Below are 12,576 nucleotides of genomic sequence, written 5' to 3'. Positions count from 1 at the left end.
CTTATCAGAACTCATTGGAGGGTTCTGTTTATGACTTGCAATTTACTAGCAATTAGATGACTGAGTTCATACTAGTAAAATACTCCAAAATAAATCATCATATTCCAGCACAGAATATACAATGATTCCATACACAGCTATTGGTATGAACACAGACATGTTGCATGCTCACAACGAAGAGGGAAAAGAAAAAAAAATCATCTTCCTGGCTTTTTTGTATTTGTTGCTTCAGAAGCAGTCAAGAAATAATGGGCTTCTCAAATGGAGAACAGATCAAATCTCAAAGGGACTCAAGCCAGGGCTCTCAGACAAAGAACCTGGTAACACTTTTTCCAGTCTTCCAGTATTATCACTGGTTACAAACACTGTGGTAAAAAGAATAAACACAAAGAGCATTGGGAAAAATCACATGCATATTCACTGTCACCAGGTCAAGCAGACAAGAGGATGCTTATGCTTTCTTCTACCACTTCGTAACTCTGTTCTTGAGGAATCACTAGACAAGGGGCAGGAAAAAACAGTTTTACTGCAACATGAACGCTTTGTCATATCCAGGTGAAAAATGGAAATTTGACTGCTTGTAGTGCTGTTCACAAATATAGCACAAAGTAGTTCAAGAGTTGGTTAAATTTAATTTTCACCTTTTTTTTTTTTTTTCTTTAAATGCAAACAGGCAGCATATCACAGACTCTGGAACATCCTGAACTGATCTATCCTCCAACAGGGCTAAACAGAACCCACTTCTGATTATACATCAGCCTCAACTTTTTCGTCTTTGATTCTGGCTTCCCAGCCCCACACACACACATTTTAAAAGGCAAGGAAACCCATGCACATACATAGTGAGGAAATTCATGTTTTTCCAAGTATCCCAAACCAAACCAATACATAACTTGGTGGTAAGCAGCAGCGGAAAGGCTCAGCTGAAGAAATCTAGAGAGGTATAGCTAGACACTAGTGGGACACAGATGCACCAGCAATGCTGTACACAGCTGTTAGACAGAATCTTCCATTTTTCCACTCAGTCAAGACTGAAGTCTAGTCAAAAACCGTAAGGGAGGGGGAAGGGAGGGGACGCAGCTCAGAAGAATAACAATACTGACTTTTTTTTTAAAATAAGAAAAGTTTGATAGAAACAGAATTGCACATTAGGATCTCATTATCAGAATACAATAGCCTGCCCTGCATGATTTTAGACAATTACAAACCTCTGCTTACATTGTGTTTGTCTCCTCTTTGAGGCGTACTAAACAGTTTTTTTTTAAAAAAAGTATTTCTACATAGCATATCAACACTATTAGAAGTGACTAACAATAAGACTTCCTTTATTTTTTAGAAGTCCAAAAGCCAAGCCAGACATTAAATTTTTTTCAGAGCGAGATCTCACTCCAGACAGAGAAGAAAAACCACCTTTTGCTATTGGACTGCAGTTTAATTACTTGAATGGGAAAAGTTGGTTGGTCTCAGTCCAGTCTCTACTAACAAATCAGCACGCTAGTTGGCTCTTCAGAAATCGTTGTACATAATCTTTCCTGTCTCAGAGGCCAATCGCAGGATTAAGTAACACAAATTCTCACATAGCCAGTTAAGGTACACATTGAAGCCTGAGAAGCTAGCACTGCCAAAAACGTTTCTAATCTTTCAAAGTTATGAGAACTCAGGTTCCAAAAACATTAGTCTAATACCCTTCATAAGTATAAAATATAATTGAACAGGGTATGAAAAAATAAATACATGTTTTAATTAAAAAGCTACCCCACCCAAACAGAGATCTGGCATACCCTGTGTCAAAAGGCAAGATATGCATAAGCCAGCTATAAACTCTTAAATATAACCTTATCTCAAATTATAAGGAAGCCAAGCAAGCAGCATAAAATTATTCAGGTTTATTACATATTATACCCTCATTCCAGACAGCAACCTGCCAAGTTGGTAGAATAGGAATTGTGCAGTACAATTCCTATGAAGGGACCCTTCCAAGAGCAGCAGTATTGCCATTTTGCTGTGCTTCATGGGTGGTTTAGTTAAACATGACCTAAAAAGGAAGGCAGAAAGGGGGCATGCAATGATTTTCTTTCTAACGTTATACCGAGAACCCAAAAGGATTTCTTTACGCACATTTCCGCAACAGGAAGGGGGGGGGGGGGGGGAACAACGGACCCCCAAAACATACACACTTCACTCTTTCCCCTGCAGACTTTATACACGTATCACAGACAGAACCATATTAAACACTCTTTTACTTACACTGCTTTAAGCCTTTAAATTTAATCCGAGTATCCTTTCATATGTAGTAAAGGAGAGGTTAATATCTCCCCAGTTCTTCAGCTGAAGATTAAGGAAACTTCTTCTGACAGTAAGAGGGGGTTTTTTTACAACTAATAAAGAAGTTTTCTGTTTCATCTGAATAACCTTCAGATCTTATTTACGCGTTACAGAAACAGATTTACTCCTTTAACATTCACCTCAAAACTTCTTTATGAAGAATTAGTTACTAAATAAAGGATGAAACAACAACAAAAAGAATCCCGACCCCCTGTTAAAGACACTCACAACCAAGCTGCTCCTAGTGCTTTCATATAGGGAACCATGTTTAACCTGCCCCAGGCTGCAAAGGCATATTAAAGCATACATTTCAGCAAAACTGCAGGTTTCATCAGTTCCAAAGCCTCTGAAATCTGATTTAGAGATCAAAGCCCAAACTGTGTCAAAACACATACCATTCTACCAGAAACGACGCTAAGAGATTTAAAGCTAAGTAGTCTCAAGAATACAAACTTGCAAGAAGGCCCAAAACCCTCCCCTAGACATTTAAGTCTATTAATACAAAGACCGAAAGCTATCAAGCTTGTCTGAGGTCATTCCCAAAACTATAAGCAATAAGAATGTACTGTAGCAAGTCATATATTTGATATAAAAGGTGCTGTCATACTCCCACTCTGAAGGCATAGTAAGTTCGCTTGCTAATTTAACCAGAAAACACAAAAATATGCATTTCACATGCCAGCAATGTACAGAAATGAGGAAAAGCTATTATTCTCTCCTTGTAACATTAAAGTTTAAGACATAGATGACTGAACCAATAAGTATCTCCGTCCTTTTTTTTTAATAGTAATTCTTTCTGCAGTACACTAATGCAGCTGCCTTTTTATAGGCCAACAACATAATGCAGACACAGCAAATGAAGAAATACAGCTTCAAACAACTCAAGTTAAAGTGAACTAATAGGGAACCCTATTTGAAGGCACAGATTTAAGGAAAAACAACCACCCCAAAACACTTCAGCCAAATGAAAACTCACAAGTAACAATACTAAGTAGTATTTATCACATATACTTAAACAAACGGACTCAGTTATGCATCACAATACCTGTCTATAAGCCTCAGAAACCAAAGTTATCTAACAAAAAAGCAGTCTAGAAAACAGGTGAAAAAAGTCTAGCTCTTCCCGAATTGAGTTCGGCCAACATGCTACAAACCTAACCCGGAGGCTGCTGCATCTCCATCATGCAGTCACTCTATTGCTCTACAAATAAACAGGGTAAAGGTGAGCCAACTGCTATATGCACACCTATTGATCAGGAAGCATGCTAAAAAAATCAAACACTCCAAAGAATTACCCATGGATGAATCAACCAATGGCAACAAGTTACACACACATGAATAGCTTTCAAAATGCTAACTGAACACAGAAGGCTCTGAAACTGAACCTCAATCCCCTTGCAGGTGTATCTCTTATTTTTTTTCTTTTCAAAAGAAGGATTAAAAGAAGCCACCCTGAAACAGTACAGGAAACATTCGGCTGCAATTCAATCAAACTGCCTGCCCTTTTAATCAAGGGGGGAATGTTACTAATAAGATAGCATACACAAAAAATAAAGGATTCTGATGGTGCAAAATCTACCCACAGAGACAACCACTTGTTGATTCACATACAAATGTGCTCCTATTTTCAGCTTAGTAACAGAGTGCCGGTATCATTAGACAGCTCTGATACATAGGTTAAAACACTAAGGTTACGTAACTTTCTCTTATTTCTTCCTTGAAAGTGAGGAAAAATAGCTTCCAACTGCAGTCCTAAACACGACTTCCAGCAAAGTAAGAAGCATTAACAAAAGAAAATCTGATCCTCACAGCAGCCCCAACACACTACATCCTATCTCTGCAAATGAGCAGTGTAGAGTTAACTCTACAGAAAGAAAAAAAGCACCACGAACCTCAAGCATTCACAACACAGCCCGTCCACCTACTGCAATTTGTTCTTCTCCGACATTTTTAATCAGTTGCCCCTTCAACGGAAGCGCCAATCGCCACATCCCCATAAAAACTTCACAGTTCTTGCAAAACACCAATCTTTTGGGACAGGAACACAGGTGTGCACCTCACCACGGAGCACGAGGGCCTCTTTCAACACACATCAACACAAACATATTTTCTTTAAAGAAAAAAACAAAGGGGGGGGGGGGGGGGGGGGCTTAACCATGCTACGAAGAGAACTTCCCAAGAGCCCTTTCTCAAGTCCTCCTCATACCCAGCACTCGCTCTCCAACTCACGGAGATCCCTACGTTCCCTCCCACACAACCCCTCGCACTGCCGGGGGAGCCTCGGCCTCCCCAGCGGGGGCACCGGGCCCCCCCAGCAGCTCTCCCTCCCCAGGCCTCCCCCGAACCCCAGCACCCCGCGGCGCGGCCCGGCCCAAGCGCGGGTGCCCCTTACCTGCGACCCTCCCTCCCCACCTCCCCCCGCCGCCTTCCCCGGTGCCCCCCGCCGCCGCGGGAGGTACCGGCGGGGCGGGGGCGGCTCAGCAGCGCGGGCGGCGGGGCACCGCGGCGGGCCGAGGGCCGGGCCGGGGGGACCGCGGGGGCCCGGGGGCGTCTCGCTCCATTCTCCCCTCACCCCACACACACAGAGGCGCACACACACAGGAAATAACACGGGGTCAGCTGACCCCCGCCAGCCAATGGCAGCGGGCGCTGGGGAGCAGCGCGCGCCAGCGGGAACGGCGCGAGGCGGCGGGTCCCGGCCGGGCGAGGGAGCGGGGAGGGGAGGGGGAGCGGCGCGTGCGCGCGCGCGCCTGTGTACATGTCTATGTGTGCGCGCGGCAGCATGCGGGGGGGTGGGGGAGGGGGTGGGCTCTCCCACCACGCGCCCGCTTAAAGGGGCCGCGCAGCGCCGGGAGGAGCCCGTTGAGGGCGCCTGCCCGCCGCGGGGCCGGGGAAGGGCAGCGGCAGGCGCGGCCCGTGGGCTGGGAGCGGGCGGCACCGCCGCCGCACGTGGGCGAGGCACGCCCGGCGCGCGTGTCACGCCCCAGCCCCCCGAGGCCCCCGCCCGGCGGCCCAGCCCCGGCGGCGCGGAGGCAGGACGGCGGGCCCCCTCAGCCCTTTCGGGGGCGGGGCCGCGGCGGTTTCCACGTCCATCCCCTCATAAATCAATACCGAGTTATTTTAAGAACCGAATTTATTCCGTTTGGCCGCTCCTCCCCACCGGGCCCCCTCCCAGGCGGGGTGCAGGCAGCTGCGGCCGGCCCGGGAGGGCTGCCGGCGGGGCGGGGGAGCCCCTTCCCCGGCCCGCAGCCCTGGCGGACACCCCGAGCCGCGGCCAGGCCGCAAGCCGGGGCTGGGCGCGCCCCGAAGCAGCGGCGCCGCGCGGAGCTCGGGAAACAACATGGAGGCTGCGGGCGGCCGGGCGCGCGCCGTGCCAGCGCGGGGCACCGGCGGCGCGAGGGCTCGGCCCGCGCGGCTGCGCCCAGTGGGGCCAGCCCTGCGCCCCCCGCCGCTCCGGTGCCTCCCGGACGATTAGAGACGGGGCTGCCGGCGCTTCCGAGGCCCCCGTCAGCCTTAAATACGGGAGTGAAGCGTGTCCGGTTCGACTTCCACGCTGCAGAAATGATTAAGCTTTTTGGAGCATATTCACTGGTCTTTGGGTTTAATTTTTGAGAGCGATGGGGCAAGGAGACTGGTGGAGGGGGCAGCCCGAGAGCAAGGATGCAGCGCCTGTCAAATCATCATCTCCTTCATTTAAGCCTGCATGCCAGCAAAGGAAGCTCTGTATGACACTACAGTTTCCTCCATCTGCCACTCAGAGCATCTCACGTGAAAACGCAGGAGGCTGGCAGCCTGAGCAGCTCGAAGTGCTGGGCAGAGAAAGCTCGAACATCACTTAAACCTCACTTTGCCAGGAACTTTACAAAGCAGATATGACAGCTTCAAGACAGTCTGCCCTGCTTCCCAAGCTCTGTTCCCCAAATCCTCAGCAAGCCTGATTCTGAGAGAAGGCCCATGCTCATAGCTCATCCCAAAAAGCAACGAACTGCTTAGGAGGCCTGTGTTGTAAGCACAACCGGCTGACAACTTCACTGATGGTTCCTCCACAGGTGACTTGCTCTTTATGTAAAATAAACACGAACCACCATATCTTGTACCATGCATTATCTGTCAAAAGTAATTCAGAGCCTGGCTGAAATTCCATCTAGGCACGACTGCAATGATGGCAATAGTCTGGGGAAAACAACCAGAGCAGACAACAATTACACGTGCTCCTACCCTTTGTCTTTCAGGTTCACAATTCACCAGTGTCGGGGACTCCGCAGCTGCCAGCTGGGCAAGTCACGAAGCGGGAGTGCCCACGAAGGACTTGCCTGCTCCTCCACCCCCCTCTGGACTCAACAGGCAACAGCTCCTTTTGGAGGCAAGCCTTCTGCTCTGATCTATGCCTTCTCTCGCAGATGAGATTACTGAAATGTGCCCTGCATCAGCTACCTGGGAGCTGCAGCTGGAGCACACAGATGCTGCCTTATTGCATGCTCTTGCAGTATGGTGTGCCCCTGCTCTCTTCAGCACTTGTTGCCTATTTGCATGTAGCATTTAAGGAATGGTGGTTCACTTACGGGAGGTGGAGGTCATTGCTTCCTTTGCCTGAAGAAGAGGATCCGACAGCACATTCACTGTGATAAACTGTGAGGTTGCTCTAGTCGCAAACAGCCTTAATCTTGTTGACTGCCATGGCATGCTAAGAGCTTGGTTAGAGCAGCATTCCCTCTGGGGATCCAGGGCTGTGATAAAAGCTGTAATGGGGTGGGGGAACTCGATAAGGTTTTTATAATTTGATTTTGCATTATCTGTTTTCTGATTTTGAAGTGAAATGTCAATTGAGGTCAATCCTTTATGTAGATTTATAAGGTTGCAGCACTCTACCTTAAGTTAAACTTAAACTTACCTTAAGGTAAAACCTTTCTGTGTATACAAATACATGAGAAAATACCCATCTATAAAATCTTGGTATATAGAGATATTTTTTTTACTGAATGTCCAAAATGAAGTTGCAGCATACATAGAAACAGTTTTGTACAATGCTCAAAAAGGCACTATAAAACTACAAGAACAGCTAACATTCACAAGTCCAACATTTTTCAAAGGACCAAAAATAAGTGAATTAGCATACTTAAATACCTGGATCTCTAGTCTGCTGCACAACAACATTTCCCATCTCCGCTAATGAGTACTTATAGGTGTTACAAGGGAAGTACAAGAGGAGATGCTTTTTAAAATATTTAAAAGCTCGTAACTGTGTGGCTGATTTTAAGGCACGAAATGAAGTTTAAAAAAACGTCAGGCTATAAATACAGGTACCGCCACGCTATCGTCAGCTGTTGTACTACAGTAGGCATCACTGGTAATATAAAGGGTCATTAAAAGCGCAGAATGAAAACAAAGTTACCAAAACTATATTAGTTAAATATCACACAAGCAGAGACACAATATCCTTTGTAGCTTTTGAAGTGATGTATCGGGCTTTAATGTACAACCCCACTGAGCTTAATGGAGAACTTGATTCTCTCAGAAACTAATTTTTGGCTGTCTGCAGACTCCGGATGAAAAAACACTGTCATTAGTACACCTTGTTCACATCACCGAGTTTTTTTTTGCCACTGAACATTTCACTTTATTTCCAGAAGGAAGAAATTCAACATCCTGACTTGGCCATCCAGTGACAACTACTTGACCACCATTAGTTACACACAAAGTAATTTTTAAACTAAAACAGTTAGGACTAATGAAGAAAGTAACGTCCATCATGCTATTAGGGCTCTGATCCTGCAAACACACAATCAGGCGGGAAGCTAACACTCATGCAAACAGTTCTAGTTCAGGGTAAAGTCATCAGTAGTATGTATCTACATGCTCTTAAAGCAACTTACAAGCAAATCACCCTTCAGTTCTGAAAAGAAGAAAAAACCCAAGGATTTAAGGCCAAAACTGGTTACTTACCAAAACAAACCCTTAAAAGGATCCATTTTCAAATCAATGCAAGAACTTAAACTGGTTTGCAAGTACATTTCCAGCAAACATATTCCATCATTGAAGAGTTAAGCGCTATAAATTCAGCAGATGCACTACACCACAGTTGTAAGAAAGACTGAAGTCTCTGGTTCTAGTGTAAGACAGTCAGGTCAGCCCTAATTGTACAGAGCCATTATGGTACTACCACAACAGAAACCTTCCAAATCCTACCCATTTCCACCCAGACACCCTCCCCCAGCTCCTAATCAAAGTGCTTCCAAGGACAGAGGCACAAACAAGGCAGAGACGGTCAGGAAAATGGCCTCAAAACTTGGCACCCTCCTCTACAATGGATGGGAGATTCCAGGCAAAATAAAACCCCCCGATTAGCCCCTGGGGTTAGTGCCACTGCTCCTACCAGTGCTGCTATTGCAGCACACATGCAAGCGATGTTGACTCTTTTCTTGTACATGAACTCTGTAATGGCAAAAGCAAACGTTTTTTCCCTGTTATGCCTTAATATAAAGCTTACCTTGCACATCCCTTTCCCCTCTACCACAGATCCCAGAGAAAAAAGGTCCTTCTGACCCCAAGAGGACTGACAAATGGAGATAGAGAGTCTCCTTCTGTCTTTGAGGTCACCACTTCTGATCTAGCCATAATGCAGTAATTACTCAGTTTGTGTGGCTCTCCAGAAGCATACATTAGCAGCTGGGGGGGGGGGGGGGGGGGGACACACACACGACACGACACAGGGGACAGGATGGAAGGATGACACCATTCCTGACCTCAACCACCTCTCATCTCCACACACTCTCTGTCTGACCTCACTCTGCCTGGAAGGGGGGAGGACAGCAAGTGATGCAGCTTGCAGGATCGAGAAGGAATTGTCAGGTAACATACGCTCGAAAGATTCTGAGCACCCCAGTGTTTCTTAGAGGAAAGATGATTTCTGAATGCAGCTGGTGGGGTCCTCTTGAGAGACGACTTCTTTACAAAAGGTTTCATTCCTGATGAAAAGCACTGAACTAGCAGCACCAGGAGGCTGAAGTCTCTGCAGAGTCAGGCACGCAGATTTCTCACAGGCACGGCACCTGTCCCCTCAAAGTACTACCCTTATCCTAATCCTTTCCCCCGTTACACAATTTTATGTCATGCACAGGCTCACCACTGCACTTTTGCAGCTTTCATCTAAAGGCACTTAGATGCTACAGGAATGGGCATTAGAGGCTAGCTTGAAGATAGATAATACAAAAGATGACCGCAAGATCGGGCACCTACAGGTCACGCAACCAGGGACTGAAACTTATATTCACGGTGGGACAGCTACATCTTTAAGCAAATGTAAAGCAAGGGCAGCTAGCCTGTTTCTTTTTCTCCAAGAAAGACATCAGCATGGCTGCATTCATTAACATTTCCTACCTCTCTTCCTATCTAGCCCCAGGATTTCCCATACCTTCCTCCTGTTTCTTTTGCGCTTACTTCAGATAAAAAGTGTTACATCTGACCCTACACAAGGGAGAAGCCATATCAGACATCTCCCAAGGAATTGCAACGAAGACAGGGAGGGCTCTCCTCTCATTAATTCACCAATATTGAACTTTTCCCCTTAAGACAGCCAAAGGATCTGTGTGCTTGCTGGAAAGTATTTTGGACAAGCACAGATTCTCAACATACTGTCATGTCTCAGCTGCATCACTTGGAAGCTGCTATCCTCCAGACACAAAAATGCTATCCTCTCCATAAACCATAGTGTTAAGTCCTGCAACAGAGCAACAACTGGGTTGGAAGACTTTGGAGCACCTCAAAGGAAGGAAAACGATAGGTAGGTAGCATGAATCATAGCAGGAGAAATATTAAAATCACCTATATGGGAGACAATTCTGCTCCATCTTTTAATACTGCAACACTTCTGTCCTCTCATCTTCCTGCTATAAGCAGCTGATTCATGAAAGTAAGATCTTTGTACCTTAAGACCTGCTCAGCTGCTTCTGCTTATTCCTTTTACCTTCTGCCAAAAAGCTGCTTCTGGCAGAATCAGAATTAGTTGCTGTAAAAGTAATTGTGATGCTGCAGACAAAAGAATCCAAGTCTAGTAAAAAAAGCGAGAAAAAACAGAAGCTGGGCTTTTGAGGAAAAACAGACCAACGGACCACATTTCCATGTGTATGTCCAAATAAAGGTGGAAATTATAATAGAAAGTCACACAAACAGGATTCTCTAGCAAGACTGTCTCTAACACGGCAGAAAAGGCCATCAACAAATCTTCATTATCTGAATTGCTAAACATATCTAAATAAAAGGAGAAGTTCAAATATTAGAACTCATATTTTTTTAAATGGTCTTACACAAAACCAACTCTGCCTTGCCTCAACATGTTTTACAGAAAGGATTTTTTTATTTTTTTTTTTTTTTTTTTTTGCTTTTACTTCTGCTGGCCTTTTACAGAGGTTTCATTTGGGGGGGTGGGGGGTGGGGGGGGTGGGTCTGCCTACAGGGAAGTGTGAATTTCCAGGCTTAACAAGCTTAAATCCCCATGACATATAGTCCCCAATTTCAGAGGCAACTATGATTCTGATTCTTACTTTGCTCCCTGTTGGTTTCCTCCCCGATGCATGCAATAGCTGTTTTGAATCTTGGCTGTTCCAACGGGGTGGTGGGAGGAAGTCCCTGAAGGAACAGCATTAGTTCTTCCAGTCACCTTGCTGCCACCGTGCTCCAGAATTCAGGCACATGGAACAGCACATGAGAAGGGCTTGCAGCAGCAAGAGGCAAAGCAGAGGGCATCAGACTATACCAAAACCAAGAGGTCGTCCACATTCATCTGGTATTAAGGCTGTATTTATACTGGGTAATCTAAGGGTCCACTGAAGATACATGTTGCATGAAATCTCATTAACTTCTTGTCACAGAAACTGATTTCTGCTTTTTCTGTCATGTATAGGGATGTTCTCTGGTCCCATTTCAGCAGCAAGATTAATTTATAAAGAGTATTCTTTTAAGCTTCACCACAGTTTACTTATATATCTCCTATTGCTAACAAAACACAAGAAAGAAAAAAAACCTACTTCAAATATGACCACTTTAATTACTTTGTATCTTGAGACTCATAAAAGTACATTCAATGCTCAAATCCTCTAATTCTACATTTCAGAAGACATTAATGTCTTATTTTAGTACTCTGCGTTACTTCTAAGTCACATTCAAATCCAAGTCAGAATAGTGCACAAGAGAACATACAGAACTTTCAACTTTAAAAACAACATATTCAACCATTTACGAGCACTACCAAGACATTTGGCAGTGGGGGAAAGAAGTGTATTTTGATTCATGTCACCTAACCCAAGCAACAGGGATGCCTTAAAAGCTACCAGGTAATAGAGGTAACCATCCTGGGTTAAGAAAATCAGCATTAAACTTTGCAGAGTGGACAGACCTATTTTTGGGGAGTCTGAGGCATGGAGTAAAACCTTCAGGAACTTGTTTCTGTTTCAGGATTCAAGGGACTCTTCCAGTTGCCTGCTTAAGTTCAGGTTCAGACTAACAAACCTCTGCTTGTATATTGGTGCTTTCATCATCCTTGTTGAAAAGATTATCTTCTGCAGCTGGGAATCCTCCCGGCACTCACATTTGTCCTGAGAGGTGATTAGGACTGAAGGCCCCCTATTTAACTTGTCTGTAAACGTGCTCAGAGTAATTAGACCTAAACAAAACACTGTTGGTTCTATCAGGGCCCAGAAAATAAGATGGGCACTCCTTAGGACATCACCAGCAAGAACAGAAGCCTCAGCAAGAACAATTCATGTCAACCTACCAACTCAATGGGTCTCCACTGGTTTTAGCAAGTTTTAGAAATAGCCCAAACCCACAAAGAGAAAACAAACTATCCCAACACAAACATTTTCATGAGGAACAGCAGCATACAAGGGCTGCAGTCCTCAAGGTGGTCCCCTAATAACCCTGGCTGAAGCCAGGTTTAATGAAGAGACTCTGCTTACGTTGGCAGAGAGAAAGCATTTCACCAGGGGTGAAATTTCACATTCCCTGGGGTACCTGCCCACAGCTCAAGGATCCTTCCCCCTGAGCTAAGCCTTTCCATAGGAGAGAGCGTGGGGTGAGAGAAGGGACAACTCTCTTCACCAAAACCAGCAATGCTTTGAAATCTTACAGTGAGATTCATTCCACAGGCTGAAGATCAAGGTGTCAGGTTATTCCTAATATTGATGAAAAAGGGTAGTCACCCTATTTACAATAAGCTAGCATTATCTCATCTGAGAAACAGTAAGTCAGCAGCTA

At 45.3% G+C, this 12,576-nt stretch overlaps 1 protein-coding gene across 13 annotated transcripts in view; it reads right to left on the bottom strand.

Moving 5' to 3' along the window:
• Positions 1 to 12,576, bottom strand: part of TCF20 (transcription factor 20) — a 150,171-nt gene that overhangs the window by 59,407 nt on the left and 78,188 nt on the right. For 2 of the 13 annotated variants that reach the window (XM_055809326.1, XM_055809323.1), the window contains one exon: positions 6,888 to 7,064. The exons of 7 other annotated variants lie outside the window; for them this stretch is intronic. The gene's annotated coding sequence lies outside the window, so the exon portion shown is untranslated. Of the gene's footprint in view, positions 1 to 2,247; positions 4,133 to 4,217; positions 4,457 to 4,717; positions 4,927 to 6,887; positions 8,045 to 12,576 lie in introns of those variants that run through there. 4 more of the 13 variants (XM_027786646.2, XM_055809328.1, XM_027786647.2 and 1 more) reach the window with 4 other exon arrangements.

Source organism: Falco peregrinus, chromosome 6, assembly GCF_023634155.1.
Source record: "Falco peregrinus isolate bFalPer1 chromosome 6, bFalPer1.pri, whole genome shotgun sequence".
NCBI lineage: Eukaryota > Metazoa > Chordata > Aves > Falconiformes > Falconidae > Falco > Falco peregrinus.
The sequence above is the reverse complement of the archived record's forward strand: the minus strand, read 5'-3'. Positions and strand labels throughout refer to the sequence as shown.